Raw genomic sequence first — 7294 nt, 5'->3', positions numbered from 1 at the left:
TTCATCCCCCTGTGAAGTCCGCCTGACTTATTCCAGCCCCACCCCCGCCTCTTCCCGCCCCTGGAACTGGTCTCCACCCAAAACCTTCGGACTGGCTCCGCCCACAGCCTGGTCCCCGCCCACACCCTTGTCCCCACCCACAGCCCCGCCCCTAGACCTGGTCCTGTCCCTGTTGCTAACCCAGCCCGCTGCCCACCCTAGCACTCACTCTAGAAACTAGACACCTCCCCCAAGGCTGGGGTGCGCGGCCCTGTCCCACCCCGCACGCCGCCTCGACCCGGAGCCCCCAAATGTCCGTCTTCCCCGATCTTCCATCCTCCCCGAACGCCCGTCCGAGACCGGAAGCGGAAGCGCGGGTGGCATCGCGGAAGGAGCCGGGGGCTTCGCTGTGTATCCCGTCTTCTAGGCGTGGGTGGGATTCTCGTGGACGTTTGCCCTCAGGGGCGAGGCGCGGTGAGCGGCGGGCGGTCCTGGCTCGGTTAGGGGTCCAGGGAGGCTCCTGGGCCGCGGGAAGCCCCGTCAGGGCCCGGCATCTCTCCGTCCCCCCGCAGCCCCGTTTCCCCCGGGCTGTTCGCTCAGGACCCCCGAGGCTGCTGTTCCTCCTGGCTCCCGGCGCCGCTGTCCCCTCCTCAGAGTCCCCGTCATAGTCCTCCGTGTGATTTTGTCCCCAGGGGGCTTATCCGCGTCTGCAGGCGGTGTTTGGGTTGTTACAAATGGGGGCGCTCCTGGCGTCTAGAGGGGGAGGCAGGGATGCTGCTCAGCGTCCTCCAGGGCCCAGGATGGCCCGACACAGAATTGCCTGGCCCCAGATGTCAGTGGTACGGAGGTTGGGAAACCTGCTCCAGGGCCTGAAAATCTCCTGAGCCCTGAATGAAGTGTGGAAATTGTTGACAAGTCAGCGAGTCACTTACAGGGTCCTTAAATCACAAGCTTGTTTAAAGGGTCCAGAGTCACCAAAACATCTCTGTCCAGCCAAGTGAGTTGAGCGACTCAAGTGCATACAGCACGAAGCTACTTTCTCCCATCTCGGGGAGCAGGTGGCTGGATAGGAATCGGGAAAATCCAGTCACAGCCAACAGTTACAGTTAAATCAGTAAATACAAAAAAAAAAGATTGAATGGGGTGGCCTTTCCATCCAACACCCTATAAAAGGCCTCAAAAGCTTGTTTGAGCTTTTTTTCCCCCTCAGACACGAAAAGCATCCGTGGAGCTCAAGTTTGAGGTGAAACCAGGCTCAGGGTCCACCTGTCCTCTCTGATCCATGGATTTCTGTGTGACCAGGTGAGTACCCTGTTGACCCGGTACCAAGAGATTCCGGCAGCCTCCACTGTGCAGAAGACCTGCCAGTGGGGTTTCCTGGGCTCGGGTTGTCACCGCATGGACTCACTGAGAGTGAGGGTATCTTGAGAAAAATTATTGATGTTTGATGGATTATATTCAAGGGAAAGATGGTAAACTTTGTGTGGTTCTGTGTGGTAAATATTTCAATAAGTACAGTTATATGCAAATAAGAACATATGAAACACACGTAAATAACTGCAAATGTGTATTATAGTAGAAAATATAGATTTACTTGCATTGCATAATACTCAAAAGTCAGGATTTATATATATTATAAATACAAAAATGTTTTGCGTGTGTATTTGGTATTAGAAAACATCCCATTAAATATTAACAGGGATACTCAGCAACATTCCTTGGACCCATTCAATTTGAGTTCTAAAGTCCTATAAATCTTCCACAAAAATTTGAAATAGAGGAGCATTCAGGGAAAAAGTTGACTTGAACTTCTTTGTATTAATAACAATTTTAAAATTGAATTTGCCAGTAGCCAGATTCATTTTGAGAATTTTTTTCTTTATGACATTTCAAATCATTTGGAGGAGTACTAAGCAACACTGTAGATTGAAGGGAAGGGCGCTAGTCTCCAAAAAGACTGTCCTCTCCACCTTGCCTTCTAAAGGGAATTAACTTTGTTTCTTGAAACTTTTCTAAAATAACGGTCTGGTGATTCACGTTGCAGAGAATCTTGTTAAGTAATTTTGTATTTAGTTGTTGGCCTCTACTAATTGTGTGTGTATGTGTGTGTGCCTTTTTCATTCTAGCTTTCCTGTGATGTTCTCGAGGGGAATGTGTGCTTGTCATGCAATAGATAGTCTCTGAGTGTATAATTTATGGTGACCAACCATCCTCGCTTATTCAGAAAAGAGGGGATTTCCAGGACACAGCATATTTAGTGTTCAAACCAGGGCAGTCCTAGACAAACCGGGATGGTTCCTCATCTCATGAGCCAGGCCCTGGGCCACATGCATGGGGACCTGGAGAACCAGAGAGACCTTGTCCCACCTCCATGGAATTTATATTGTATTTGGATTTTAGACAGTTAATGATGAGAGTGATGTGGGAGTTTGGCACAAGGGGACTCAACCTGAGGGGGCAGGGAAGCCCTCTTGAGAAGGACTGATATTTAGATGGAGAGCAGGAGTTGGGACTGGATTTAGCTAGTTGGAGGGTTAGACTGGAGTGAGGGTGTGGGAGTGTGTTCAAGAAAGTGTTTCAGGCAGAGGGACCCGCTTGAGGACACCCTTAAAGCAGAGAGCCTGGTGTGTCCATGAACTGAGAAGAGGGATGGCTGAGCCGAGTCAACACAGGAGGAGAGGTGTGAGCCAGACCAGCGAGGGGGACAGGCTGGACCAGGTCAGGCGTGACTTGGGACTCTGTTCCAAGACCAGTGGGAAGACTCTAGAGAGATGCGAGTAGAAGGATGATGTAATTAGTGTTTGGTCTAAGCAGGGGGGTTAAAATGGACTTCATGGTTAAGAATTAAGACATAAGAGGCAAGATGGGAGGTGCTGGGAATAAGATTAGGAATAAGATGATTGTTCCCTATGCCTGGGTGATGGCTGTGGAGCAAGAAATAAGTAGAAAGAAAAGACCTTGGAGTGTAGAACCGAGAGAACATAACGGTACTTTCTTGCCTGCATGTGTCAGATGGCACAGGGCACTGACTGTGCTCCTCGCTGCTGTCCGTGCAGACCTGCAGGTGCCCCCTTGCACAGGTCTGTGTGTTCACCCCTCTTTGCCACTCACATGCCCCCTCCAAATTCTAAAGGAAGTCAGGCTTTACTTGTGAAGGGGTTGTCTCACACAGGAGACACCTAGGAGAGCCCCTCCAGGCATCAGAGCAGCCCCTTCAGCATCTCCCTCAGCCTCCTCCCTTCCCCTCTCTCGCCTTCCACACTCAGAATGACCCCTGCTCAGTATTCCACATCCCCATGTTCTTACTCCCCCAGGCTTGAGAAGGGTGGGGCAGCCACTGGGGTGGACATCATCTCCACCTTCCACTCTGACCCGTGCAGATCCCGGGCTGGACAGAGAGTGACTCTACTGGGAGTTGAGCCATGAGACCCAGGGCGTCTCCCACCTGGACTCCTTCACCCTGGACGGGGACAGCCTCTATGTCTGTGGTGAGGGGCTGTGCTACAGCCACGCTGTCTCTCCCAGTCAGAGTTCTGTGTTGCCTCCTTTGCTCTAAAGTGAGCTATGATCCATCTCTCTATCCACCCGGTCTGGGTTCAGACCTCTCATCACTGTGTGATCACTGGGTCCAGCCACCTTCCATCTCGTTGCCTACCCCCTGAACAACCCTCCCCTCTTCCCCTCTGCTTTCCCCTCTGTTTTTCCCACAAAGGTCCCTACATCCTCCCTCTCCTTAATCCTTTATGTTCACCCCAACTCTTGCTCAGCTCCTCTCGCCTTCTCTCCACAGGTTACACCTATGGAGTCGTGGCCCCGAATACCACCAGTGAGTATTCCTGGCCCTGATCTCCTGGGTCCCGTCTGCATTTGGGGTTGGGGAGCACATGTTCTCCTACACCTGCTGTCCTTGGTGAGGGAAGGACCTGGAAGGGCCCTAATTCATCCCTTCTCTCCCTCCAGGGTTCTGGTGGAGAGTCCCAGCCCAGGGTGAGAAAGCCTTAGACAGAGACATGTTCTCCACCGCATTCTGACCCTATGTGGTTTTCACTTTAATTCTGCTAAAGCGCCGCCCTTGGTCCTCCTTTTCCAGGTATCCCATCTGTCTGTCCAGTTTTCTGCCTATCCATCTGTCTCTCCTCCGAGTTCAGTCTCTCTTGTTCACCTATCTCTCTCTCTTGGGCTCCTCTCATCCACAGGCTTGCTCATCCCTCTACTCACACAGTCACCCGTCCCCTCACTCTGATTTATGCTTCATCTGTGAATGGTGGTCTTGGGACAGCCACTGCTGGAGCCCGGGTGAGCCTGGGAGCTCCTCCCACTCTATCCCTCCCTGAAGACAGCCCTCGCCACAGCTCCCCGAGCCAGCCACCACGTCCCTGCATACTTGATCATCACCTGTGCCGCCAGAAGCCACCACAGGTATCGGGGCCCCTTTTCCTTCCCAAGAGAAGTTCTCCGGCCCCACTCCTCCACCAGCCAGTTGTGATCCAGGAGCTGGGAAGCCAGGGTGTGAAATTCTGGTTTTAGAGCAATCATGCTGATCACAAAGATTATACCAACGATTCAGTCTAAGGCCAGCCCACAGAGAGCCCCTAGTCTTGTGAAATTAACACATCAATATAATACAATGTGGGATGTTTCGGGGAGAGGCACCTGGCATAATTTGCAGAGGAAGAGCTTGCTAGAGAAAGTTTCACCAGAATGGAGTCTTTAAGAATGAATAGGAGGGACCCTGGCAAATAGAGGATGAAGGGTTTTTCTGGCAGAGAGGATTCCATGAGCAAATGCTCTGACCAGAAACAACATGCCCTATGGGGAGAAATGAAACAAATTTGGGTTGCGTGAAGCTTAATGTTTAACCCGCAGTAGATGGATAAAATGAGACTGAAAGGTCAGCAGGAGCCAGATTGAGTAGAGCCTTGAGTGCCAGGTCAAGAAGGTTGAACTAAACACTGAAGGCCATAGAAAGCCATGGGTGGTACTAGAGCAGTGGTCCTCCATGTAGAACATCCTTTAGACAGAGCATACAGTGAGCCTGCTGGGGTGTTGGTCCGGGTGAAGGAAGTTAAGATCTGAGCTAGGACAGGGATGGAGTGTATGTGAGGACCAATGTGCAAGGTGAATGGGTGTTACTGGGAGGGAGGAGGAGCTGAGCAGATATGCTGGTTCTGACTTGCGTGACCACACGGGTGGGTGGTGGTGCCACTGGGACAGAAGACGACAGATTATAATGAGTGCAGGACTCTGGTCTGGTCTCAGGCCAGCTCTCAGTGATGGCCATCGCTCTCCCTCTCGTCTTGCAGCTTTTGGGCACAACCTGAAGACCCTCACAGTCACCTTCCCCATCTCCACCCTCTGGTATTCATCAGACAGGAGCAATGGCTCAGCCACGTTCAACTCCATTGAGATGGTCCTGCAGAGCCTGGTGAGACCCTGGTCCCAGCAGCTCCTGGTGGGTTAAATCCCACCGAGCCCCTCCCCTAACCCCTGTCCCTCCTGCTCATCCTCCTCCTCCTTCATCCCCAGCTGGATCTTTGTTCAAGAGGAGCAGCCTGGGTCCCTTCTACTCGAGTTGCAGACTGGTCTCCCTCAGGTGAGACCCTCCCCTGAGCATTTGCCCCTAATGACCACTTTTGTGACCACCCCTCTTTGTCTTCCCACTTTCCTCCCATTTCCTCCTTCCAGTTATGGCCCCCACCCCCAGAGCTTTCAGGACCTCTCTCTAGAGTCCTCACATCCCTCTCTCCCCAGGCCTGAGAAGGATGGGGCAGCCACCAGTGTGACGCCGTCTGCACCCACCACCCTGATCCCGTGGGCCACCATGCCTCTGTGCTGGGAGCTGAGAGTCTCCACCTGTCTGCTCTTCCTCTCGGTGGCTCCAGGCTCTGCATCCCAGAGTTTATCCATCCAGAGAGAGCACCAGCTACATTTCCGCATCATCGTCGGGAACCTCAGCAACCTGGAGCCCACATCCTCGGAGTACACCGCCCTGCCAAGAGACACCCAGGACCATGTGGGGTCTCCCCTCTCCCGTCTCTCCTTGCCCTGAGGGCAGCGTCATTCCTCTGCCTGACTTACATCTGTTACGTGATTGTTTCAACTCTTCGCTTTCCCTGCGTGTCTGGGTTCTCTCAGTGTCCAGATGTGATGTCCTAGCTGCCATCCCCATTTCTCACATGGGTAAACTGAAGCTCAGAAAGGGGAGTATTGTGCCTAGGGTCACACAGTGAGTTAGGGGCAGAGCCAGGATTTGAAGTCAGGTCTCCCCTACCCAAAGTCTGTGATCTTTCACTGGCTCCAGTGGCGCCCTGCATCTCCAGGAGACCTCAATCTCACCCACTCTCCCTCGTGTTTGTTCTAGGTCACCAAGCTCTACAGAGGCAGCCAGCTGTGAGATATATTCCACTCCTGCCTGGTCACCGACTTGATGTAGGTTGAGGAGATTGGAAGCATTGGCTGAGCTAGTGGCTGATGACTCTGAGCTCAAGTGACACATCCTTGATCTGGAAGTCACTGACATGGTGCCCATTCTGCCCCACATCCCTGTCAGCTAATCCTACCATCTGTTCCATAAGTTTTTGGGGAATGAGAAAAGCATTAACATTTGGGGCCACCAATCTCCAGCATCCTCCTCCTCCTCCTCTTCTGGAGACTTTCAACAAATATCAGCAGTCTAACTGTGTTCTCCAGTAGTGGAGCCACTAAGCACATGGGGCAATTTAAATTTTTTATACACCTATTGCGATACGGTTCACATATTGTGTTTGGGGAGGAGTGTATTTTTTAGGTTTTTCCATATACAATATCTTCTCATCTGCAAAACAAATAGTTTTACCTCTTCCCTTCCAATCTGCGTTTCTTTTATTCCTTTTTCTTGCCTAATTGCCCTCATTAAAACCACTAGTACCTGTGATTAACATATGAGATAAGGGAAGACATCGTTGTCTTGTCCCTGGTCTTAGGGGGAAATTTTCAGACTTTCACCATCGAATATGGTGTTAGCCGTGGCTTTTTCATCGAAGCTGTTTATAGGTTGAGAAAGTTTTCTTCTATTCCTAATTTGTTGAGTGTTTCCTTTTTTTGACATGAAGGGCGTTGTATTTTGTCAAATTCTTTTCTGTATATGTGGTTGAGATTGTGTGGTATTGGCCCTTATTCTATTAATATTGTGTAATACATAATCAAGTTTTCAGATATTAAGCCAACCCTTCAACTAGAGGTGAGAGATTAAGATGTTCTCAAGTCTTTCCTGGGCGTGCCACAGCCCTGAGCCCTTGTGGTTTTCTAGATGCCCACAAATACACCGGAGCATTTC

General features: G+C 51.2%; 1 long non-coding RNA gene across 1 annotated transcript; it reads left to right on the top strand.

The window, feature by feature from the left end:
• The first annotated feature begins 422 nt into the window (after nt 1–422).
• On the top strand, nt 423–3319 carry LOC131402714 (uncharacterized). The gene is made up of 3 exons (XR_009218918.1): nt 423–453; nt 1190–1281; nt 3246–3319. It is a non-coding gene; the product is annotated as an uncharacterized LOC131402714 (long non-coding RNA).
• The last annotated feature ends 3975 nt before the right edge of the window (nt 3320–7294 follow it).

Source organism: Diceros bicornis, unplaced genomic scaffold (genome assembly GCF_020826845.1).
Source record: "Diceros bicornis minor isolate mBicDic1 unplaced genomic scaffold, mDicBic1.mat.cur scaffold_239_ctg1, whole genome shotgun sequence".
NCBI lineage: Eukaryota > Metazoa > Chordata > Mammalia > Perissodactyla > Rhinocerotidae > Diceros > Diceros bicornis.
The sequence above is the reverse complement of the archived record's forward strand: the minus strand, read 5'-3'. Positions and strand labels throughout refer to the sequence as shown.